Raw genomic sequence first — 26,017 nt, forward strand, 5'->3', positions numbered from 1 at the left:
TCATTAATTATTCTTACTTTATTATCGCATTTACTTCGTGATAAAAATCCAGCTTTATTTATTATTGAAAACTAATGACTAATGCAATGAATACCTCCTTGGTAACCAGATCAGTTGAATTTTAATTGACCTGGAATAACCGACTGATAAGCGGGGTGGCTTGACTGGTTCGACTTATAAAGGAGTTTATGAACGCCAGAAACGCTATATTATTGGTCAATGGCCAGATCAGTGGGCAGTCTGGAATAATCTCGACCGACAATAGCGGTGGCCGGACCTATAAGGGAGTCCAATTGCTATCTTACAATTGGTTCATTTGAATTTTTGTCTTACTGTGATTGGTTTGACCGATTTCGACTGATAGCCAACTGAACTAACATATTCAAGCTCAATGTCTGAATAGAATGTTTGATCGTTCATAGTAATTTTCTGAAGCATGATAGAAACTAAACTACAATCAGATGGAATTTATGGAAATCTTTTACAAATTCATATGTTGACATGAATGCTGCTTTCCAAACTGGGAATTTTTTCAAGAGGGTGAAAAATTTATGGATGAATTGTAAATGCTTGGCAAAGACGATCTCGCGAGCGACATTTCAGTCATTGATGTTCAAAAGAAAGCCAACATTGTTTTGAGTTTTATCAGCAGAAATTTACATCGAAAATCGTAAGTAAAGGACAAGTGAAGTGTATGCATGAATGTAATATATCAAAGTCAATTTATGCGAGTGTGTGATGCGATTAATGTTAATATGGCGTATGGTAAGCAGATTGATGCTTCTAAAATTGTTGTTGCCGAAGGACTTTTAGCTATGATTTCTTTAATGCTTGGTGAATCGTGGCCGTTATATGGCAGCGAAATCCTACATTTTGGCAAATATATTTCAATGGACAAAAAATCTGTAGCCATAAGGTGCCATACTATTATTTACTTTATCATAAACAAATGTTTGGGGCTTTTCAGTATATGATCATTGACCATTCAAGCATTGGACAGTTATACTACATATTGTTTAAGATTTGAGAAAACTAACATTGATTACATGTGAAGCTGTTTACTATAATCTGTGATTTTGAGTCTTCTGATCCATGAAGCTTTTTATTTTGACAATTTGACTGAAATGGTATTACACATACATGAAATATTGTCCCATGTCACATATTGTCCCCTTTTCTAACTGAACACCTCATGTAGAGATGTAAAGGTGTGTTAATCTACGGCTCATACCAGATTTTTGCCATAAATTCCAAAGGGCTATTGATGTATGAAAAGCATTTTCTATAAAGTAAAAATGTCTTCCTATGTATGCAGATAAACCTTGAAATTTGGCAAAACAGCAAAGTATTTTTCTCGATCACTAGGTAATTTTTCTGATGATCATTATAATTTCTAACTAAATTATTTTAGTTTTACATTTAAACAAGCTTTGATCATATGAAAAGATATTTATCATAAACAGTAAGCATGACACATAAACCATTTTTAACATTCATGTAATTATATAATTAAAGACATGTTGGTTACATTCTGTTTGTGTTTGATAATACAATGCTACTAGTGATTGCTATATAGCACACCTTGCAGAAGATAATAGTCTAGTGAAATGCCTAATAAACATTTATGGCATTAAGCTAACCTTAACTGCAAATTTTCACTCTGATAATTTTTGCTTAATCTTTGGCAGAAAAAAATTTTGAGTTTTTCTCAAAGGGTGAATTTGCTGGCACTGATGTGGAGATGGGTAAAGAGTTACAATAAACTTGCATGGTTTGAAGTCTGAGCTTTTCTATATCTATGAACTGTCACTTGTAGTACCAAATTTCTAACTTAACTTATTACATAGAGGTTTGAATGGGGGTCTCTAGGGGGGTCTATGCCTGACAACTTGGTAGAAATTTTAAAGAATATATCGGTTTTTGAATAGCATTATTGTAAAATAAATTTACGTTCCTAGACATGCTAATGAGCCATATATTTGGCATGATAATGAGCCTAAATATTTGGCAAAACATTCAAGTATTGTTCACTTTATTTTTTTTTTTGAAAAAAAACGTAAGAAAAATGTGTTGTTTTTACGCAAAAACGATGCCCACAAAATACATTATGTATTGCTCTAAAACGCTGAAAATGGCATTTTCAAGACTCTGAAATTCAAAATTTCTCAGGGGAGAATGCCTCAGACCCCCCCCCAGGTGCAGAGTGCCTCCGACGTTTTATGACTGATGTTTGAAAAATCCTAGATCCGCCCCTGTTTCACACTTCATTAGGAAAGGTCAAAGGACGAAGAAGACGAAATAACTGTTTGCGAAAACAGAAAAAGAAAAGCAAGAAAGGTTCAATATTTTTATCGTGTTATTAATTGATTCGCCTCCTGCTCCTTTTGTAAAGCCAGGCCTTATATCAATAAAAAATACAAAGCGTTTGCAGATAAAATATTGGAGTTGTTTAGTAGATGTACCATGTATAGTATTCTTTTAATTTTAGTGTCCAGGAAACAATTATTACCACATGGTCTGTTTGAAACTTAAAGTTGTACCAAACACCGATCTTTGGTAACAGAATTAGACATTAGTTACGTATAGTGAAAGACAGTATTCAAACTGATGGATTGAATGTGATTTCTTTTTAAGGTTTTGTCCCAGTTGCCGAGTAACTAACAGCAAGTGAACAGTAACTGGCATATATGTACATAATGTAATTGAACGTTTAATAAAACTTGATTTTGGAATACTAATGATGTGTGTTTCTATTTAATATAACTTGGTGAAAAAACTAAGAATTGTGATGAAGTTGTTCAAAGGAATGCACTTCAACACAACAGACTATACCTCAAAACCCAATTAAGATGACAACTCGATTCATCGACGATACCTTATTTGGGAGGATTTCAAATGAACATACTGAATATTCAAAAAAGGTTAATCAAAACGCGATGTCAAGTGATAAAACCAAACTTTAAAGTAATGAAAATTGAATTAATCACAAAACTCAAAATATTAAAAACGACTAATATTCGATTATTAAGAAATATGCGTTAACTCAAAAGTGAATGATTGTAGCTTTCTGTCATATGAATGACAGGTAAAAGGGTTTTTTACCACTCTTGTAGCATCTAACAGTGTATTTTTTCTATAGCACGCAATATTTTCTTGAATCTAGTAAGCCTGACAAAAGTCTATTCGAGCCAATGGTTCAAGCAGTCAAAGCCATTGTGTTTCCATTGATCTATGTGGGGTTTCATTTTGGGAAGGCAGTGTTGAAAATTGGTGTTCAGTTGCCAGATCGTAAATTAAGTTCATAGATTAGTGAACTTTTGACGAACACTGAAATATAGTTTAGTGAGTTTCTTTTAAATTTTACGAAATTTTGAATAAAAAAGTATTCAATTCTAACGACTGGACTGTAATACCTCGACAATGGTCCAAAATCCTTAAAAATTTCTGAGTTAATCAGACGTGTTTCAGCAATTTCCAATGTCAAAAGTTAATATAAAATTTTTGACATAAGAGATCATGAACATTTCATCTAGTTGAAGAAAGGCAGGAGACTGTAGTTTCCCATCTTTATGATTTCTGATAATAAATATGTCAATTATTTTATGAATTTATCGCAATGCTTATTCCATGACAAGACATAACGACACTCGAGTGTGGTTCTGTGATCAGTCACAATATTGTATTCTCATGTGATGCACTATTACTGTCCATTGTGATGTAATGCGTTACATTGTAATGTTGTGATACATTGCAATAATAAAGATGATGCGTTCTTATGCATTGTGATTAATTGTGATGTATTTTGATGTAGTATGATACATTGTGATGAATTATGATACATTTTGTTGTAGTGTGATGCATTGTGATGCATTGTGACGCATTGTGATGCATTGTGATGCATTGAGATGCATTGTGATGCATTGTGATGCATTGTGATGCATTGTGATGCATTGTGATGCATTGTTATACATTGTGATGTAGTGTGATGCATTGTGATGTAAAGTGATGCATTGTGATACATTGTGATGCATTGTGATACATTGTGATGTAGTGTGATGCAGGGTGATGTAGTGTGATGCATTGTGATGTACTGTGATGCATTGTGATGCATTGTGATCCATTGTGATGTAGTGCGATACATTGTGATGCATTGTGGTACATTATGATTCATTGTGATACATTGTGATGCATTGTGATGTAGTGTGATGCATTGTGATGCATTGCGATACATTGTGATACATTGTGATGTAGTGTGATGCATTGTGATGCATTGCGATACATTGTGATGCATTGTGATACATTGTGATGTAGTGTGATGCATTGTGATACATAATGATGCATTGGGATACATTGTGATGCATTGTGATGTAGTGTGATGCATTGTGATGCATTGCGATACATTGTGATGCATTGTGATACATTGTGATGTAGTGTAATACATTGTGATGCATTGTGATACATTGTGATGCGTTGTGATACATTGTGATGTAGTGTGATACATTTTGATGCATTGTGATGTGTTTTGATGCATTGTGATGCATTGCGATACATTGTGATGCATTGTGATACATTGTGATGTAGTGTGATACATTGTGAAGCATTGTGATGCAATGTGATGCATTGTGATGCGTTGCGATACATTGTGATGCACTGTGATGTAGTGTGATGTAGTGTGATGTATTGTGATGTAGTGTGATACATTGTTATTCATTGTGATAGATTGTGATGTAGTGTGATACATTGTGATGTAGTGGGATGCATTGTGATACATAATGATGCATTGGGATACATTGTGATTCATTGTGATGTAGTGTGATGCATTGTGATGCATTGCGATACATTGTGATGCATTGTGATACATTGTGATGCATTGTGATACATTGTAATGCGTTGTGATACATTGTGATGCAGTGTGATACATTTTGATGCATTGTGTGTGTTTTGATGCATTGTGATGCATTGCGATACATTGTGATGCATTGTGATACATTGTGATGTAGTGTGATACATTGTGAAGCATTGTGATACAATGTGATGCATTGTGATGCGTTGCGATACATTGTGATGCACTGTGATGTAGTGTGATGAAGTGTGATGTATTGTGATGTAGTGTGATACATTGTGATTCATTGTGATAGATTGTGATGTAGTGTGATACATTGTGATGTAGTGTGATGCATTGTGATACATAATGATGCATTGGGATACATTGTGATGCATTGTGATGTAGTGTGATGCATTGTGATGCATTGCGATACATTGTGATGCATTGTGATACATTGTGATGTAGTGTAATACATTGTGATGCATTGTGATACATTGTGATGCGTTGTGATACATTGTGATGCAGTGTGATACATTTTGATGCATTGTGATGTGTTTTGATGCATTGTAATGCATTGCGATACATTGTGATGCATTGTGATACATTGTGATGTAGTGTGATACATTGTGAAGCATTGTGATGCAATGTGATGCATTGTGATGCGTTGCGATACATTGTGATGCACTCTGATGTAGTGTGATGAAGTGTGATGTATTGTGATGTAGTATGATACATTGTGATGTAGTGTGATAGATTGTGATGTAGTGTGATACATTGTGATATAGTGTGATACATTGTGATGCATTGTGATGCACGGTTCTGTAATTTAATGGAGTGCCATCAAGATAACAAACGATGAAGAACGCTGTAGTGTGGCGTTACGTAATGCATCACAAACGTTTATACTGTTTAGCCCAAAAATATATCGTGCATACTATTCTCACCCGAGTGAAAAAAATAAATTGGACTCTGTCAAATGAATTGGTCTTGGAGAATCTGAGCAAAATAAATACATACAAAAAGCTAATGACATGAAAACAACCCAGTGACATTAGATGATGCTCAAAGAACAAAATTGGTTGATGGGCATATTAAACTTTTGGCTGAGGAGATAACAGTCGTTTTGATAAATTAATTTTGCAATTAATAGCAGAGGTAGCATTAAGTAATTTTAATAAATTAGAATAGTCCTTTGATTGGGGAGACTTTGATCTTTGGAAATCTACATAATTCAAGGTATTCGGATAAAGGAAGTTTATATTGCCTTAACATTGGATTTATTTCTAATAGTGTTATGTTGAGTAAAACTCTTTGTTTTGAGCATGTATTTTTTGTACAAACATGGTTGCAGTGATTACCAGATGGAAAATTATTTCTTATTGCAAACTTGTTTTTCTTTTGGCATGAAATTTGACTTGAACGTCATCCGGCATGAAAATCTTTTTTGTATTGTGGTTGTGTGGAATGTATCAGTTGAACTGTTTCATAAGGCAATGAAAGAATTAAGGAAGAAATGATTTAATAATAATGAACTATATTTAATGGTGGTATGAAGTTTAAAGTTTGTGTGAAATTGGAAATTTTCACAATTACTAAATGCTGTGAAAAGTGATTGTAAAATTCTTTTGGTTCCAGGAAGATTAATCACTGAAGAGATGATTGTTGTTGCTGTTGTTGTTGTTGATATTTTATGACAATATTTATACTTCACTGCCTTAATCACAGATGTAATGCAGACATATATGTCATATAATTTAGGATATGTAGTATAGTGTTTGGACAACAAAAGATTCTGTTTAATTCTCCATCAGTAATGATGATCATTACAATAGCATTGATGGTATAGCATTACATTTATAGCAATAATACTTATCATAGCAATACCAACAACAACAGAAACTATGTATAGTAAATAAAAAATATAGCAATAATAATAAAAATAAATGTCATCTCCTGCCATTTGTTAAAGTCATACTGTTGTAAACTATACATAGCTTTTTGCAGTACTTATGCATAATGTGACCATTATCAATTATTTTATTTTTCTTTTAGTTCAGTTACTTGGAGTATCTTGGTTGCCAGGCCAGCTGCTTACTGGTGAATGGAAAAAAGAACTTTATGTCCTTGGTTTATCAGGAGGAAAAAGATTTGTTCACAATGAACCAGCAGTTTTGTGCAAGTTTCAAGCAATGTTTGGTAAAAAGTAAAAAATTTGCAAAATCACATATGCGCAGTGGGCATAACGTTTAACTTCTATTGATATGTCTGCACCAGTTTCATGGATACCAGTTACTGGATGGTAGTCAAGTAGATACATATGACTAAGTTTCAGAGCTTTACTACAATATTGTGTTACGTATGGTTGCAAAATGTTCATCCCATCTCAAAATAGCATATTTCTAATGGTAAATATTAAGGTGTTTTTTTGTATCCGATAAAGTGGTGCACGTATATAATATCATAAAACCATTTGCTACACTGTGTTTCACGCCTTTTGGCAATCATCAGGTGAATGAAAGTTTAGTTGATATTTTATTTTACTTTTATGAATTTATATTTTGCTCTATCTATGAAGATATTGAGCACGCCTTTATAACAAAAATTCAAAGACTATAATTTTATATTGATAAGCCTGCTTCGTGATTTCTCACTCTTCATTAAATTCTCTAAAGAGAGTGAAAAATCATGAAGCAAGCTTTTTGGGATAAAATTGTGGTTTGTAGAGCTAACAAAAATTTTGTATGCTATATTTGGTAGATGTAAACCGAGAAAAACAGAAATGGACTCATGAGGATGTAAGAATGCTCTTCAACAAGAAGTATAGTAAGTTATTTTTTTATTTATTCTTGTACGCAGGTCTTCACCATTGAGTGTGACGTGACCATACAGGTGTAATTTTTACCATCACAGGCCTGGATAAAGTATTTCACAATATGGCTGCAAGTTTGAAAAAATATTTTTTCAATAAATTTTTCATTAAATACTTTTGAAAAAAGTATATTGTTGTTAATAACAGTTATGTACAAAGGCTGCCTGTATATTCCTGAATGGTAGTGTTTCCCTTACAGTGATAGTGTAAAAGTACCTTTTGATATACCTGCATAAAGAAATCTTCTCTGTTTTTTAATTAAAAGTTTATGGAAGATACAAAATTTTTTCCTGTGAGTAATTTTGTAAAAATTACTCTTTTTACAGTCATGTTGTTAATCATTATGATTGTTAGTTCCGTTCTTGTCAGTGAGCATTTTTCTTAAAGGTGAAGCAAAATGTGGGACTGGTTCTCGCGTTCCATATCTTTCTGAAGGTTTTCATATTGAAGGACTACCAGATGACTTTCGCCTAAAGAAGCCACTACAGTATGGCTCAGAGGAAATACAGAAATTCATGGACTGACAGGACAGTAGTTCCTTCATTCTTAAAACGTCAGAAGGTGCACCTTTGCAAGATTTTGGTGAAGACTGCAAAGAATTGCTTAGTAATGTATTCGGAAAATGTGACTTTAAAGTATCAAAATAAGATGTGGAGGTATTGGATATTAATGAGACACATAGCATTTCTGAATTCGAAGAAATAATATCAACACACTGGAAAGTGTTATGTCCAAAAGCTTTGACAGAGTTAAAAAAAAATTGAATGGATATGTGTCTCAGGCAAATCATTTTATTTTGCCTGTGTACAGTGATGATGAGGAAAGTCAGTTCAGGCTTTTTTCATTTTCATCCTGTCAATTTACCTGTCAAGAGGTAAATTGACAGGATGTTGGCTAAATCATGAGTCAGGCAATACCTTCCATCTAGTTAAAAAAAAGGAAACAATCTTTGGAAAAAACATTGTTAAGGACAATGGCAATGTAAGTTTTGAGACTCATAGGTTAACTAATTATACCCAAACATTCATATTGAACAAGTCCTTTGAAAGGAAAGTTACTCAAATTTTATCACAACAGGGATATATATAATTTTCATGTCACACCAATGAAAAAAATTCATTGTTTACAATGGTAACAGGCAGCACTGCAAAATGTGCATTGTAATCAACTCAGTTTTCAATTTTAGTTGGATTGAATATGGTTTTTTAAAAGGTAATATTTTTCTATTCACATATAAGCCATGCAGAATGTCTAAATCTATAATTAAATTTTCGAAGATTAAAGCCCAAAAGAAAAACTACATTTTATACAAAAATAATTTTTTTGAGGAGGGTGGTGTTCTACCTTTCACCTACACAAAGACATGCACAATTCACTGAATAGGCAAATAAGATGTCATATTTGTTAAAATAACTGTAATAATTGAGATACTTCTGCATTAGTAAAAAATAAATATGTTTGTGCAATATGTTTTAAACGTCTTGATATTGACAATGCATTGCAACCAGAAGAAATAGCTTTGGACAATTTAGTTAATTTCTCTTGCTGGCGTAATGCACATGTTTCTTTTATTGCAGGGAGAGTAGTTACTTTATGTAGCAAGACGTCAAAGTCTAAGCAGTCATGCTGACTTAAATTGTTGTCAATACTTGCACATAAAGCTTTGACTTCATTAAGATTCAGAAATATTGGCACCTAAACTTTTTTCTTTTCTTTCTTTTTCACAACAATAATGTTTTCAACTCCAAGACCTCTATAAGCAAATCCACAAGAATTCAACAGCTCTATGCCTTCCCATATCTTAATGAAAAATGATATCCACTCGGCAAAAGTGATTCCATGAGTGTAGCACAATCCTTCAAAGGACATGTACACTCCAGTTCCTACATGACCATAAAATTTTGTTATTAAAATGAATGGCTTTTCATCTTGACAAATACCAATTAAGATTGGAAAACATGGATGAGATGGTAAGCTAAGAATAGTTCTTGCTTCCTCTATGACATCAAACTCAGATTTCCTCAATGCAACTGCCATTCCTCTAAACCAACATAACTCAATGCTATCAAAATTACCTTTTGGGAATGAATATGTAGGCTTCATTTGGGAATGAATATGTAGGCTTCATTTGGGAATGAATATGTAGGGTCTTTGATGAGGAACGTAGCAATTCCGACCGATTGATACTCATGCAATGAGGTAATCCACATAGCATTTTATTCTCAGTTGAGCAATCTATGAAATGAGACAAGAAAATAAAGTTTTCTCTATGTCCAAGGTAGTTCTTCTCAAGATGGAAAATCACCCCCTTCTCCATCAAAAACAAGGTTCTCAATATTATATACAACTAACACCAAAAATTAAGCCATTCCTCAACTTATTATTATCGTGTGCCTCTGAAATTTATGTTAATTAGCGACTGCGCTAGCTATTTTAAACCATACCATTTTCCGTATGACATTGTTTAACACATTCAATGGCGTCGATGTGGCTAATGCCAGAATAAAAGTAGACATGATTGCTATGAATTCGCTTCACCATAGGAAAACACTTTCGTACAATGAGCCCACATTCTCGAACAGATATACTCTTATATTTATTTCTCAACACTTTTAGAACATCTGAGCATTTTACGCGACATAAGGAATCTTGATGAAACAGAGTTGACAACCTATAATATAGTCATATATAACGATTAAGGACACCAGCGACTGCGTTCACGGATTACCAGTTGACAAAAAAAACACAAGTGGAGACATTTTCACCAATATGCACGAGCTTCTCGAAAGTGAGACGGCTTATTTTTTCTTCTTGATGCATCTTTTTTCGGCATTGCGTCAAATCAAATGACATAAATGGGCTTTAATATGGACGGGCAGTACAGTACATAAGAGTATGCAACATATATAATGTCCATTGTTCATTTATAAAATAAAAACAATAGTACCCGCTCGGTGATTGGTCTATAGCCAAGTTTGCATTAGCAAGAATTTGCATATCGATGTAAATTTGTCTGTTTCCAATTATTGTTTCGTATCACTGTATACAAGAGGTAAAAACTGTTTTTCGTGTTTGCACCATTGCACTGGCTTATGCAAACCTTGAAGCCGTTTGTGAGAACTCGAGCAAATGCAAACGTGCAACCCAAGACCTTCGGTCTCCTGCTTGCACATATATGCTCTCAAGTTTTTCCAAAGGTCTCATTGGTTTGCATAAGCCAAATTGTATTTTTCAGATGATGTATAGGCATATGTGACGTAAAGATCTAATAAATGCCGTATATTAATTTAACATCTTATACATATTAAACGCCCCCCTTCTTGCAACGCCACTTACTAATAAAGTCCCGTCCTCAATAGACATTCACCACCTTAACAACATTACCATTATGATATATTAATTATAGTGGGTTCACAATTTGGCTTATAAGAAGTTTAGTTTGTCTTAGTTTTGTTTTATTTGTTCAAGCAAACAACTAATATACACGTCTCTCTTTTCATTTCGTTGCACCACAACATCTAGAATTGATTAAACGCCCTGGCCATTGATAAATTCATTTACGGTACCAACAAACACTCAAAGTAAAGCAACACATATATTATAAATGAATTCCACTTTGAACATTTCGAAATTTGAATTCCGCTGCGTCGACATTTTCACTTTACGGTGCTTTTTGTGAAATAAACAGCACCGCATAATCCAATATCATCGAGCGTATGTGATTGTTGAAGGCTGACGACTCTACCATGTTAGCGAGTACCATCTGTGTCATGGTCGAAAAGTCGGCGACAAATCTGACTCACCATTGCCTATGGCGATGGAAGGATGGTCAGACATCCTGACAATACAAAAACAACAACTGTCTAAAAAGCCACAGGCACTATGGAGTCTTGTGACCATCTGACACCTGCTTTCAGCAAACCCCCACTGCCTTGTGGGAAAGGTCTTTGCTAAGACTAAAGGCTAAAGGAAGGTGAACCTCAAACAACTCACTACGGAGATGGGACCCCGTAAAGGCAACCATGCTCAGTCAACGACAACTGGATTGGCAGTCCCTGCAGTGGAGTATTGTTGCCAGCACGTCCTGACTTGTTCTTGCCCGCTGGAGAACAGCAGTGCCCCACCGAGAGAGTGTCCTGGTAATGCAAAAGCCAGTGCCACTTAACATTTTGCATGCAGTTCTATGGAAATGAATAAGGAAGCTAGACATGATACCGGCTCGAACGTCGCCCGGGTTACCAAGGTTCGAGCTGGTCCGCTCCCGCTCCGGCGACCAGTGAGAAGTAAGCTAGGACGCAAGGTGGACCGCAAGGAGGACATCAAGAAACATCTGAGACTCGCAGGATGGAACGTGAGGACGCTGCTTGATCGACCTGGATCTAAACGACCGGAAAGGCAAACAGCGCTAGCAGCAAGGGAGTTGTCAAGGTACAGCATCGACGTGTAAGCACTGAGTGAAACCCGGCTGGCTCTAAGTGGCAGCTTGGTTGACCAAGGATACACCTTTTTCTGGAGTGGAAGAGAGGAGAGAGAGAAAAGAGAGGCTGGAGTTGGTTTTGCTATAAGAAACCAAATCGCCCAGAAGTTGGAACAAGAACCGGTAGCTGTAAGCGACAGAATAATCACTCTACGCCTTCCTCTGCAGGGGAGGGTGTGGGCTACTATTGTTAGTGTCTACGCCCCGACCATGACTAACCCTGATGAGATAAAGGAAGATTTCTATCAGAAGTTGAGGGAAACTATCAGAGAAGTGCCCAGCACCGATAAGCTCATTATAGCCGGAGACTTAAATGCCAGAGTTGGAGATGAAGTAGAAAACTGGCCTGGAGTATTGAGACATTATGGCGTGGGCAAGTGCAACACCAATGGAGAACTCCTCCTAGCCTTGTGCTCTGAATATGGTCTGGTGATAACCAACACTGTTTTCAAGCATAAGCACACCCACAAGACGACATGGATGCACCCGAGGTCTAAGCACTGGCACCTTATCGACTACGTGATCACTAGGCAGAGAGACCAGAGGGACATAGTCAACACCAGAGCATTTAGAGGGGCTGATTGCAACACAGATCATAACATGGTGCTGTCCAAAATCGCCTTCTCACAAAGGAAACAAGTCAAGAAAACTGGAGGACAGCACAGGTACAATCTCAACGTGGCCAGACTGAAGTGTGACAGTGTGCGCAAAGACTTTCAGAGAAGTATGACAACATCACTACAGGAGAGCTCAACAGGAGACTCGGATGTTGTAGGGAAGTGGGAGACGTTAAGGGATACAGTATTTAATACAGCAAAAGAAATCCTAGGCAAACCGAAACGCAAGCACCAGGACTGGTTTGACGAAACAGACGAGATGCTAAACAGACTACTAGAGGAGAGGAACCAGGCAAAAGCAAGACAGCTGACTGTAAACACCAGGTCTACCAGGGCAAACCTTGCATCAGCACGCAGCAAACTACGGAAGTACACCCGACAGAAGAAGTCTCAGTGGTGGGAGACTAAAGCAGAGGAACTGCAGCACGCCGCAGCAGAAAACGACATGAAGTCCTTCTATGGAGGTCTTAGAGAAGTATATGGCCCACAAAAGAGAGGTACTGCCAAACTGCTCGCTCTTAATGGAGAGACTGTGTTGACAGACAACAAGAGGATGCTGGAAAGATTTGCTCAGCACTTCGACCAGTTGTTAAATCTGCCTGGAAACGTGGATAGTGCTGCTCTTGCGAGCATCACCCAACGTCCAACAGTCCACGTACTGGATGAGCCCCCAAAGATGGATGAACTTCTGAAGGCGATCGCAGCAACTAAGGAAAGCAAAGCTCCTGGATGTTGTGGGATACCTGCAGAAGTATGGAAGTATGGTGGTACAACACTCAAAGAGAGGTTGCTAGATGTGATCGGAGATATCTGGATAGGAGAGAAGATTCCACAAGATTGGAAAGACGCGAATATAGTCCCTATATTCAAGAAAGGCAGTCGTAAAGAGTGCGGCAACTATCGCGGCATTTTTCTACTCTCAATCGCTGGGAAGGTGATGGCTCGAATACTCCTCAATCGTCTGAACGAAATGATAAGTCCCAGAGTAATTCCTGAGACCCGAGTGGATTTCGGAGTGGGCGGAGTACCATGGATATGATATTCAGCCTACGACAGGTTCAGGAGAAATGCACTGAACAGAACATGCCCCTCTATGCAGTTTTCATAGACTTTACTAAGGCCTTTGACACTGTCCCTAGAGGCGGCTTGTGGGCAGTACTGAAAAGTTTGGCTGTACTGATAAGATTATCAATCTCGTGAAAGCGTTTCACGAAGGAATGCAAGCTAAAGTCACTCGTGGGAGCGACTGCTCTGAGGGATTCGCTGTCTCAACAGGTGTAAAGCAAGGGTGTGTGCTGGCTCCGACACTGTTCTCATTCTACCTGGCTGCCATGCTGGAGGTTGTCTTCGAGGACACAAGGGAAGGTATCTACATCCAGACTAGACATGATGGGAACCTATTCAACGCCTCACACTTCAAAGCTAAGACACGCACAACACGTCAGCTTGTCAGAGATATGCTTTTTGCAGACGACTGTGCTCTGGTTGCTCACAGTGCAGCAGAGATGCAGGCATTGGTGGACAAATTTGCACAAGCTGCCGCTATGTTTAGCCTCAAGATAAACATCAAAAAGACTGAGTGCCTCTACCAGCCAGTAAAGCTTCTACTCCCTCCCCCAAAACCCTGTGCAATCACCATTGACGGACAGCCTCTTGTCCAGACCACAGACTTCAACTACCTGGGTAGTACAATCTCCAGCAATGCTAAGATTGAAAAGGAGCTGAGGAACAGAATGGGAAGGGCGAGTGCAGCGTTCAGTCAACTAAACGATCGGCTATGGCAAAATAAGCATGTCTCGACCAGAGTTAAAGCCAAGGTCTATCAGGCGGTGGTGCTGACAACACTCCTTTATGGAGCAGAGGCATGGACAATCTACAGGCTTCAAGTGAAGAAACTGAGTGCGTATATGATGAGACAACTGCGGGACATTCTGAAGATATCATGGCGGGACAAGATCGCAAATGCTAAGATTCTCCGTCTGACTGACCTGCCACACATGGCTGACATGCTGATTCAAAAGAATTTAAGATGGATCGGTCATGTCCATCGTATGGAGAGATCTCGTTTACCACGCCAGCTATTGTACAGCCAACTAGTAGAAGGGAAACGAAACCAAGGCCGACCTCGACTTAGACTCAAAGATGTCATGAAACGAAATCTAAAGAGGAGAGACATCAACGTGACAACCTGGAAGCAATTGGCTGATAACAGACCGGCCTGGAGAGCTTCAATCCAACCATAGAACAGTCCTCGTCGCTTACGACTGACTGCATGATGATGATGATGATGATGATGTTACACAGAAGGATGCAGTAGCCAGTTGCAAAGTTTTGTTACAGCAAATAATTGACAGTTGCGGCTTGAAATTTTTTTTAACAAATAATGTTTTAAATAAAATATTGATTTTTTTTAGTTAGTGCATTGACCCTTTTACCATAGACCTTATTAGTAGCAGAGTATGTAGCATTATATAATAAAAAAAAACCCAAAAAAACGATCACGTTCCTATTTTAACAACAGAATGTTACTTGAGAATGTGACTGTAGGGAGAGTTGGTATTGCGTGGAGAATATTTGAAGCTCATGGCAAGAATGCGTGATACGTAATACGGCAATGATTACGGTAGGCGTGCAACATGACAAGAGTGTTCGAGCTGTAAAATGGCTTATGTGTTCTGTGAAATGGCAACAGTGCACAGTAACGTAGATTAATAATTTTGAGTTTAATATTATTTCAATCCAAACACCTATTTAGTTTTATTTCTCATTCACCTCTTACAGCGGCAGTGCCATCAAGGGTGCCGAAGCAGACAGCACTCTCTCGTCAGCATCGTTTCGTTAGCTTGAACATCGGTAAAGTTAGTCATCTGTGTGGAGTTAATCTCGAGCAAAATAAGAAACATGGGAAGGCCTATAACGATAAAAAACAAATTGGATGATTTAGGTGATTTGCCTGGACAAGGGAGTGGCAATTTTCTGACCATCTAAACGAGTAAAAGGAATACAAAATTAACATTTACAAGAACGAAAGGCAGATATGGTAACATAGCTTAGGTTACAGGTATACGAAATTTACAGTGCATTACAGTACCTGCATACTTCTTTCTCAATGTTATTAAGAAATGCCTTTCGATGGAAAGTCCATGAAAATCTCCGACAGTATGTTTTCCTTTTCTTTGTATGACTTGCAATGCAACGACGTCAAAACTAGGATGACCAGGTTTCCATCTTTCTTTTACAGAATGCTTTTGTTCAATATCTTTTAAAATCTTTCAAATATTTCTTTGACACATTTATACATACTGGTATAGTTTTTCGACATCTGATGAATTGAGTAATCTTCAGAGATTTTCTCCAGGTTTTCTTCAAAACATCCGAATGATGTAGTACTAAGAATTTAAATAATTTACCAATTGGGCTCAAAAGAAATATTAAAACGTCTATAGGCATGTATTATAGAGAAACAGCCAGTTTAGTACTTTAAAGAACCTACCTAAGTTGTTTAAAATGCAGTAGCTTTTGAACGTACGTCATTTTCCAGATCTCAGTGGTTTCTTTACGTTCTGTATTTAAAAAGTACGTCTTTAAATCCTACAGACTGAATTGTTAAGAATGAAACTATTTCCCATGAATAACATTATATAGCTGGGTTGACTCTTGACATAATTTCTTTCTCTCTGGCCTCCCACTGACTAACAATTTCAGGATCGTACGTCATTAACAAACAAAATAAATACGTATGTAACTATATATGCTACAGGTTTTGTATTTTCCCGTACTATAAAAAAATCTCGTTTTTCAGTAGGGTATTTCGTAAAAACGAGTATGCTATTTTGAAGTACAATCAATACTAATAAATCTTTATCTTTTCATAACAGATTTTAAATTCGATGAAGAAGCCTTTACTAAATAACGACATGTTTTCCTTGGATGCAAATTGAGTTGAGAGTTTGGTTAGGCAAACCCAAATCATAAATACTTTTCGGCCACAGAAAACATAAGAAATTTTTAACCTACCAGAACTACTTCCCAGGTAGTTCTCTAAATAAATCTTTCATTTCTTGTTGCGTTTTAATTTTAAGTTGTAGACATTTTTAAGCTTCGACGTTAACGATTTTACATATTTTATATAATTTAACAAATCATATACAGAAAATTAAAACAATTAAGGCGCAACAAACAAATAAAAACATTTTCATTGTGTCAACGCATAGTTACACATAAAGCAATGACAATATTCAAGCACCTGCATTGCTAAAATTTCTTCGAGATAAGTGAAGAAGCGCATCTGTCAAAAGATGACCCTTCTACTGGCAGACATCTCCTTAGTAATTGCTGAGAACCCACGAAGGTAAGCCCAGAGCATTTTAATAGCTTCAACATCTGTTAGACCAAAACCATCGAGCCTTCTAGGACAGAATTTGACCTGTTTTTTTGAAGACATTAAAAAATAATATTTTACCTACGGGGGCTTTTTATCAAGGAAGAAACCAGAGCAGAAAAGATTGTCTTTCTTCCATCGCTACATCATTACCCAGGGATGTATTTTTCTGGAGAGAGGGGGTGCCCTAGTTTGGATAAGATTCTAGTGGCTGCTTGTTGCTGTAACAAGCAAGACATTTTTCGTTAAATTTTGTTAATCATGTACAATGATTGGAGATATTTGAAATTGTGCTCCATAAACCCCAACTACTATCGCTTCATGGTTTGGTATACATAAATTTTTTAGGGAAACTGCCACTCCTCATCCATCTCCACTAATCAAGGTTGGAGGAGAGCCCATTCCTCCGCTATCCCGCCTCTTAATCCATCCCTGTCATTACCAGGTACAAAGCTTTATTTATTACCTGCCATGAAACCTTGTGTCCATAACAATGAAATATCGTCACCGAAAATGACACTTTTGACGAAATGTCATGCCTCTTGTTTGCCTAGAACGGTACCAATTTATTCAAAGTTTAGTTGGTGAATGAACTTGTCCCACATCATACATGCCAACATTAAAATACCTTTAAATGTGATAATAATACACATCCAATAGCATACATTATTTTTAAATCAACACCAGGACTTTGGTCAGCTTCTTTTAAAATGCTTTGGATTAGGAACAGCGAATACGAAATTCTGAATATGAATAATAAGACACTAAGTATTATTAAAGGGTAATAATGGATCTCGTTAGCACAGAATCGTTTTGTCCTTCTGTCCCTTTATTTCAAAATTGACACAGGAAAAGAAATTATAACCCGACGATTTGTTCTCCATACTACCTCATCAAAGATGAAGAATATTGATAATTACATGCAAACCAAGGCTAAGACACTAACCTTTCCACATATTTAGGGCTGAAAAATCGTCTAGGGTGTGAATGCCGACTGCAACAACTACCAAACACTCCTTTTTCATCAAAAAGTTTATTTTTTCTCATGGAGTGAAGTGCTTCTGTAACTTCTTCTGCTTTAAATATCTGACAACTCTAAAAGAAGTTGGAGCACATTATAGATTACGCATATATAACAATTGTTTTATTACTGTAATAATAAACATGACATTTTACACAATCAAGACATAGACCATGCAAAAACATGATAAATAAGAGGACAAGAAAAAAATTGGCTGTTTGCAATTTTGATTTTAAATCCACGTAGCTATTTACGTATGTAGCAGGGCCCATGGACCTGCATGAAGCCTAGATCCAGTTTTCTCAAGCGCGAAGCCTGCCCAATCTTTTACTCTTACAGTGCAAATTTGTCAGCAAAATTGTTAATAATTTCTTTAGAAAATCAAATCCATTTAATGTTTTTCCAGTGATTGAATACAAAAGCATTTGCAATGTAAAAGTAGAAAAGTGCTGGCTTTGCCATTGCTTTTTCATGGACTACATATAAAGTTTGTTTTCAAATTATTCCTCCCCCTCCTTCCCAGAACACTTTTGAATAGGCTTCAAAGTCCTTCATGATGCAATAATTACCTCTCCTACTTTGTTGTTAGACTTGTTATAATGATCAACAAAATCATCTGCTTCATCTTCTTCAGCAAACTTAAGGCAGCCATTGTTTGGATGGCAAAACTATTCCCTGCCAACTTTTTACGAGTTAGACCAAAGCAAGCATCCCTGAAATAAATAGCCACACCAGTCTAAAGCAAATAAAGCTCTTTAATAAAATAAAATGAATTTTATGGAAAGCATGTAACACTTCATATTTCACAGCAACTTTAAATGTTTTGATAATATATAAGACAAAAAATATATAATTTAAAATAGTTCACTAAGCAAATAGTAGAAAAAAACAAATCAAATACTGACTTGTGGACATAGAGGGCAATTTCTATAATCAATCAGGTCTTTCTGTATGAACTTTAATGATCTGAGTTGGTGTTTAAAATATCTGACAAAAAATATTATGTAATCAAATTCTTAAATGATATATTATATACAGTCAAACCTCCTGTATCAAATGACCCTTTACTAAGCAGATACTGTGTAAAATCCAAAACATAATCTCATATAGATAATAATAATGAAAGTATAATGGTGAAACCTCAATCAAGCTGACATTTTCATTAAGCTGACACTAGTCTGTTGTCCCTTGGTGTGTACTTAAAACAGGATAGACTGTACTACTCTACACATATAATCTAACTATTAGGTCTACAATAACTGTAAATAGACTTTTGTTTTATTACATATAACATACCTGTATTCATCGAATGATCCATTGTTTAACACAATATATATGTTTTTGACCTTAACAAGAACAAAATGAACACCTAGTAAACTTGTGCATTTGTTTCAAGAATAAAATAAGGTTAAATACACAGTGTCATAACAGCAAGGGAATCTTCATGTACAATTTGAATGTGCTCTTACCTTATTTGAGGTAAATCTGCATTATTTATGTTGTTTGTAAATAACAGTGATTCTATAAACTTTTTTGCAAAGTACAACCCATCTATTTCCACTATATGATGGGTAGACTATCACATGAGTACACAATTCAGGTTTAAGAGAAATACATACCAGTCTAGGTAGCATTTCAGGATATTCAACTTTAACAGTGCTGCAAAATTTGTGCAAGAGTACATGGCTCTCAAGAAAGAATTTTTCAGCAAAATCGATGAAGTCAAAGTGAAATGCAATTTTGGGTTTAGAAAATGAGCTTGGCCACAGCTGGAGTTTAATTAGTTTTTTAGCATTAGTTTTTAATACACGACAGAATTCAACAATTTTTAATTGCTGCGGACCTAAATTTTGTATGAGATTAAAAATTGGATTATTTGTTATGCAAATAATTAACATAGAAATTATTGGCCTAAATGAAGCTAATACTTAACAGTATGACTAACATATACACATTTACATGTAGTGAAAGTCAAAATACTGTCATTCCTGTCATTCTTGCCATACTGTACCTTTTCCAACCACACATAATTGTAGTACGTGATTCTGTTGAAGAGCAGTTAGCATGCTCACTGTAACGTAATATACCACCAAAAAAGTAATGGAACAAAAATTTCACAATCAGTCTAAAGAGTACTATTTAAGCATCAGAACATGTATACATTAAATAAGGCACCATGCACAGCATATAGCAGCATATCGTTCTTGAAAATGATCAATAGTTATAACAAAATACTACAGATTAAGTTACTTTAGATTTAAGACATGGTTGTAAAAAATTGTCAGCATTTGATGAATACTAGAGCTTAACAAGCCAAATTCCAAATGTAAAAAGCAAAAATATTAGATCTGAAGAATTGACTTTTGGAAATAATCACCTAGAATTGCCTTCTAATAGACGACTTAATTTGTTTATGTTTTGCTGGAAGGCAAATTTTATAGGGATTCCTCTGTGCCGCCAGAAAGAATTAAAATTACCTTCCATACTTCAACCAAATGGAAAACATTCCTCGTTCGATGAAGGGATTCCCCACACTCAAAACAGTAGAACTGTCCGTTACCGCAATCACGACATCTAATTTCTGCTTTTTTCGCTGGTATCCCGTCTTCTACAAATTTTACACAGAGTTGTCCTGGTAACATGGCACAATTTTTGATGTACGACTTTACTAAATTATCTTGCAAACACTTCCAGGATTCGCTTTCATTCACTCTTCTCCTTTCATATCGAGATCCAGCTCCACGTAAATTATTCGTACCTTCGTTAAGTTTTTCTTGAAAGCCTTCAAATGTATTGATCGTACGAACTGGAGAAATTGTTTTACTCTTTTCGCCATCAATTGGGATATAATGACACATAGAAAGTGAGTTTTACGGTGGAAAAGAATCAGGAAGGACAACATTAGGAGAGAGAGAAATATTTTTCCTACTAAATTTCCTAGCCGTAGAGAATGCCTTCACAGTCAAAGAGTATGGCTTTATAGAACTCAATGGTTTACACTGCGATTACCGCTCCTACTAAGCGCCGTCTTTTCTGTCTGTCCCACACTAAAAATTTCCAGGGATATAGAGTTCAGGAGAGACAAACATAGCCTTTTACATAGCACAGAAAGCTTAGATAGCGCAGAAAGCAATCTAATTTGGCTATCTTCCACATTTTAAAGTTTAGAACTCTGAGTAATATCCATTTAGAATGAGCGAAACGGGTGTTACGAGAGCGAGGCGGACGGTTATTTACATCGGACAATGAAGGGAAGCAACGATTGGGAGCCTGTATTGACGCAGCAAGATCAGAAACCGTCTTGCGAAGTTGATGAAGCTCCCCATATTTGGCAGATGTGTCAACAAAAGGGTCTTTTGCAACGGTCAAAAGGGGGGATGTGGGTTGTTCAAAGTTGTTGACTTCTCTAATTTTATCGGCCACCCTTGCAAGCTTGTTGAGGTCAAGGGTCTCCTGTGTAGGTGCCAGAATAGCCTGAGCATTGGTAGAGAGACGTTGTATAAATAATTGTTTTATGATGGATGGGGGCAATGTTTGGGTACCAAGTTTGTTCCATCTTGCGAAGGAGTTGGGGAGGTTTCCGATCTCTTAGTTTTTCGCCTGTGAGCAGTTGTGAAGTCTCTGTTGCTCAGATGGTGAGGTACGGTGTATCAACTCGCGTTGCAGTTTGTCATATGGATCAAGAGCAGGGGAGTGAAGGGTGATATCGCGAGCCTCCTGAGCAATTTCGGGTTGAAGGGAACCAGCAACGTATGCGTATTTGGATTGTGTGAGGTGATATTGCGTGTCGTAAATTGAGCGATAATTTGAGAAAACCACAGTTCTGGGTCGTTAGGCCAGTATGGTGGAAGTTTGAGGCTGATCATAGAAGTGGTCGGGGTGCCAGGTGAAGAATTTGTCGCTGAAAAGGTGTTGAGTTCATCAGTTGTAGCCATTTCGACAGTCAAGAATGTCTTTCGGGGTCACCAATTTAGCGTTTTATAAGTCTTTCGTATGAGCTCCGAACGTGAGTTTAATGTACTAGAACCCTAATAAATTTTTGTGATTATTTTATTCACTAGCGAAGAAGTTATTTACAACAGTCGTGAGTATTCTATATTTTACAATTTCTTTACAGGCTTTTTATGTATTTGGCTAAACAAGGTGCGGTTATTACTAGGCGGATAAGGTACTTGAAATTTGAGTAGTTTTACGTAATTACAATAATCTGGATGAATAATAAACGCACGTTATGTACGTCACTACAAACCCAATCAATTCTTAGTTTATAGCACTTTATTGAGCATTTAAATGATATTAGTTGTATTTCAACATTAAATGATTTTGCCCCTGTTAATGATTTAGAAAAAACTTTATACTTTTTTCCTAAATACAATAAAAAGACCCAAACCAATTATTAGAAATCCGTGCTTTATCTACCCATGTTATATTCTGTTTGGTGTGTACATATTGTTACATGATAATACACAATCATGTAAATTATAGTTATTATTGTTATATACTTAAATATATTATTAGTGCCCTTTGTAAAATGCCTTACTCATACATGCATGTGTATGTTAACCACAATAAAAGGAAAAGGTTACGTATAGGACGTGGTCAACCTACTGACCACAGACAACGTACAGGATACATGGTTAATCAACTGACCACAGCTTACGCAAAACCGGTTAATCGTACGTCATTGTGCAATCACATATAAGCCGAGAATCGAAAGCTGTAGTTATGTTGGTGCTTAGTAGAAGTCCACATCAGAAGAAAGCTCATGTAAAAGAAAACGAACTATTTACGAAAAGAACCGAAGAATCCAGATATATATCCAATCCATGAACGAAAGAGTCACTGAAAGTCTGAAAGCAGTTGTCTTAGATAAGTTTGAACATTTAAACATTTATATTATAACGTTTATATCAAAATTATTAGTATATTAAATAAATATCTTAAGAATTGACAACAACTTCTCCACAAGGTTTTACTCCTTTTGTTACGAGCAACTGAACCAAAAGCGGCCATTTTATTATTAGTCGGGACGTTCGTAACACATATGCTATCATTCATCTGCCACCTTTTGAGAAAAAATCAATATAATGGGTCTTCAAATTTTTTGTATCAAACCGACGATATACGCTATTAAAATTTTAAGCAAGAATACATAAAATATGCTAGTAGATTACCAATGCTGGGTTGTAATATAAATATAACCATGTAATACCCTTTGAAGTCAATTATACATTACTTCTCATGTGATATATATCTTACGTAGGCAAAGCAAGAAATGTTCTATATCAACAAGCACTTCAAAAGTGAAAAGGCCATGTTTTATCTTCATCATGCTCTTACACTGTTAGTATACTTGTTCGTCCATGACATTTGGGTTTCTATGAGCCGAAACTTTTAACGTTTATTTGTAGCCGTGCACTCGTAATAACGAGCAATAAAGATAATTATTATGTCCATAAATTGTAAACTAAAGGTGTAGCACATATTTCAGGGGAAAATTGTCCAAATAAGGCTAATTTGGTGTAAGATTTTTTATTTACTATACATGTAAAGTACAATTGACTTTAATATTTAGAAAGTTGCTGTTATTATTATAACTATGCAACATTGTGACAATAATAATATTGCTCAATATAAAACTTTCAATATTGCCATTATTACATAATTTTACTAATAATAACGTTTCGTTTTTGTTTAAGACATTATCAGATTGGAATATATAGTGATGACAAACACAACACTGTCATCACAGTACCTTGTGATGTATTGTATAATTAGTATATTGGATTTTAAACTGAAAGCTAAAGATGAAATGTTTTAGTTAATAAAATTATTTCTTTGTGGCCGTATTGAAAGTGTTATTCTCGGTGATTACATTTATACCAATTTTACAACGTCAATTTTTAAAGTCATTATTATTAGGTAAACAAATAATCACTTGGACAATTGTTTTTATGAACTTTTTTATGTGGATTGTATTTCATGTATTTTAGATATTCAATGTTATCTCTTTTACCAGTATCATTTCATCTTGTGACTATAGTTGAATACTCTCATTGCAAGATGAAATGATACTGATGGCAATGTTAATTAACTACCATGTCATATTCTAGTTCTTCCTTACAGGCCATTTTCTCCTGTTGCCCCAAATAAGAATTAGCATTGCAAAACCGCTTTATATTATAATAAAAAACAAAAATCATGATCTGGTTTCAGTAACAACACAAGAAAATTCCTGTTTAGTAGCAAACAAGGATTAGGTTTACAAATTAAAAATGCACTGTGCATTAAAAGTGCTTGTGTTTGACCTTTGTCTTTATTTTTCATCTAACATTTGGTTACAAGAGAGGCAAATCATAATTTGGCTTTGATTTTGACTGCATTTTCATATCTACTATTTGTTACTGGTAAGTGCTAGCATAATACACTTACAATTATAAATTTTCAAAAACTATTACAAACGCCGAATATTGTTAACTGTCGAAATTGACTTTTCGAACGGCATCAATCTTCATTCATGCAACAGAACAGGTTGATCTCTGGATGTTAACTGAAATTAGCAATTCATGGATTTCGCAATTGATGGGTTAACCAAGGAATTTGCCAAAAGGCGCTCGAGTTAAGTAATAGGGGCGGATCTAATGTATGCCAAATCCATCACGCAACTAACGTTTATAGCTGAAAATTTTTTTCAAATTTAATGATTATAATTTTTTGAGATCAATATAAGTTTCCGATTTAGTATCGTTTGAAGAATTTCATTATCACAATTATGTGTTATTGCTAAAAAGTTATAAAAATTTGCTGTTGGTATACAGATAAGTGGATTTCAACTTATCTGTAATTATACACTACTGACTGAGTGATAAGCAGGAAGGCTTGACTGATTAACGGATAAGTTTTTGTCTCGTTCTGACTGGTTTGATACTGCATGTTTTGTAATTATTCAAAAGCTTCTTCACAATTGACATTATGCTTTTTGAAATGGATTGGCAACAAAGTTGCTTCTGTCAAAAAAAATGTCAATCTAATAATTCAGAGTCACCCCTACCCCCATGTAATCCAGACAAGCATCAATCGGCTTTAATCTTCGAAAATTTAATTATAGAATTAGACATTCTGCATGGCTTATATATGAATAGAAAAATATTACCTTTTAAAACACCGTATTCAATGCAACTAAAACTGAAAACTGAGTTGATTAAAATGCACATTTTGCAGTGCTGCCTATTACCATTGTAAACATTGAATTTTTTTCATTGGTGTGAAATTGAAAACTATATATATCCCTGTTGTGATAAAATTTGAGTAACTTTCCTTTCAAAGGACTTGTTCAATATGAAGGTTTGGGTATAATCAGTTAAACTATGAGTCTCAAAACTTACATTGCCATTGTCCTTAATAATATTTTTCCAAAGATTGTTTCCTTTTTTTTAATAAGATGAAAGGTATTGCCTGACTCATGATTTAGCCAACATCCTGTCACTTTACCTCTTGCGCTTATCTGCTGCAGAGCTTGTAGAGATCCCGTAAATGAAAAAAGACAGAACTGACTTTCCTCATCATCACTGTACACAGGCAAAACAAAATGATTTGCCTGAGACACATATGCATTCAATTTTTTTTTAACTCTGTCAAAGCTTTTGGACATAACACTTTCCAGTGTGTTGATATTATTTCTTCGAATTCAGAAATGCTATGTGTCTCATTAATATCCAATACCTCCACATCTTATTTTGATACTTTAAAGTCACATTTTCCGAATACATTACTAAGCAATTCCTTGCAGTCTTCACCAAAATCTTGCAAAGGTGCACCTTCTGACGT

The 26,017-nt window shown here is 35.8% G+C and overlaps 1 long non-coding RNA gene across 1 annotated transcript; it reads right to left on the reverse strand.

Moving 5' to 3' along the window:
• Nucleotides 1–9,411: 9,411 nt before the first annotated feature.
• LOC124456656 lies at nucleotides 9,412–25,253 on the reverse strand. The gene is made up of 12 exons (XR_006952371.1): nucleotides 25,242–25,253; nucleotides 18,116–18,255; nucleotides 17,798–17,912; nucleotides 17,636–17,719; nucleotides 17,035–17,214; nucleotides 16,282–16,351; nucleotides 16,092–16,177; nucleotides 15,880–16,020; nucleotides 15,561–15,699; nucleotides 10,139–10,365; nucleotides 9,770–9,929; nucleotides 9,412–9,577 (listed from the first exon to the last, which is right to left on the reverse strand). It is a non-coding gene; the product is annotated as an uncharacterized LOC124456656 (long non-coding RNA).
• Nucleotides 25,254–26,017: the final 764 nt, after the last annotated feature.

The sequence above is a fragment of the Xenia sp. Carnegie-2017 genome, unplaced genomic scaffold, assembly GCF_021976095.1.
Source record: "Xenia sp. Carnegie-2017 unplaced genomic scaffold, XeniaSp_v1 HiC_scaffold_6, whole genome shotgun sequence".
NCBI lineage: Eukaryota > Metazoa > Cnidaria > Anthozoa > Malacalcyonacea > Xeniidae > Xenia > Xenia sp. Carnegie-2017.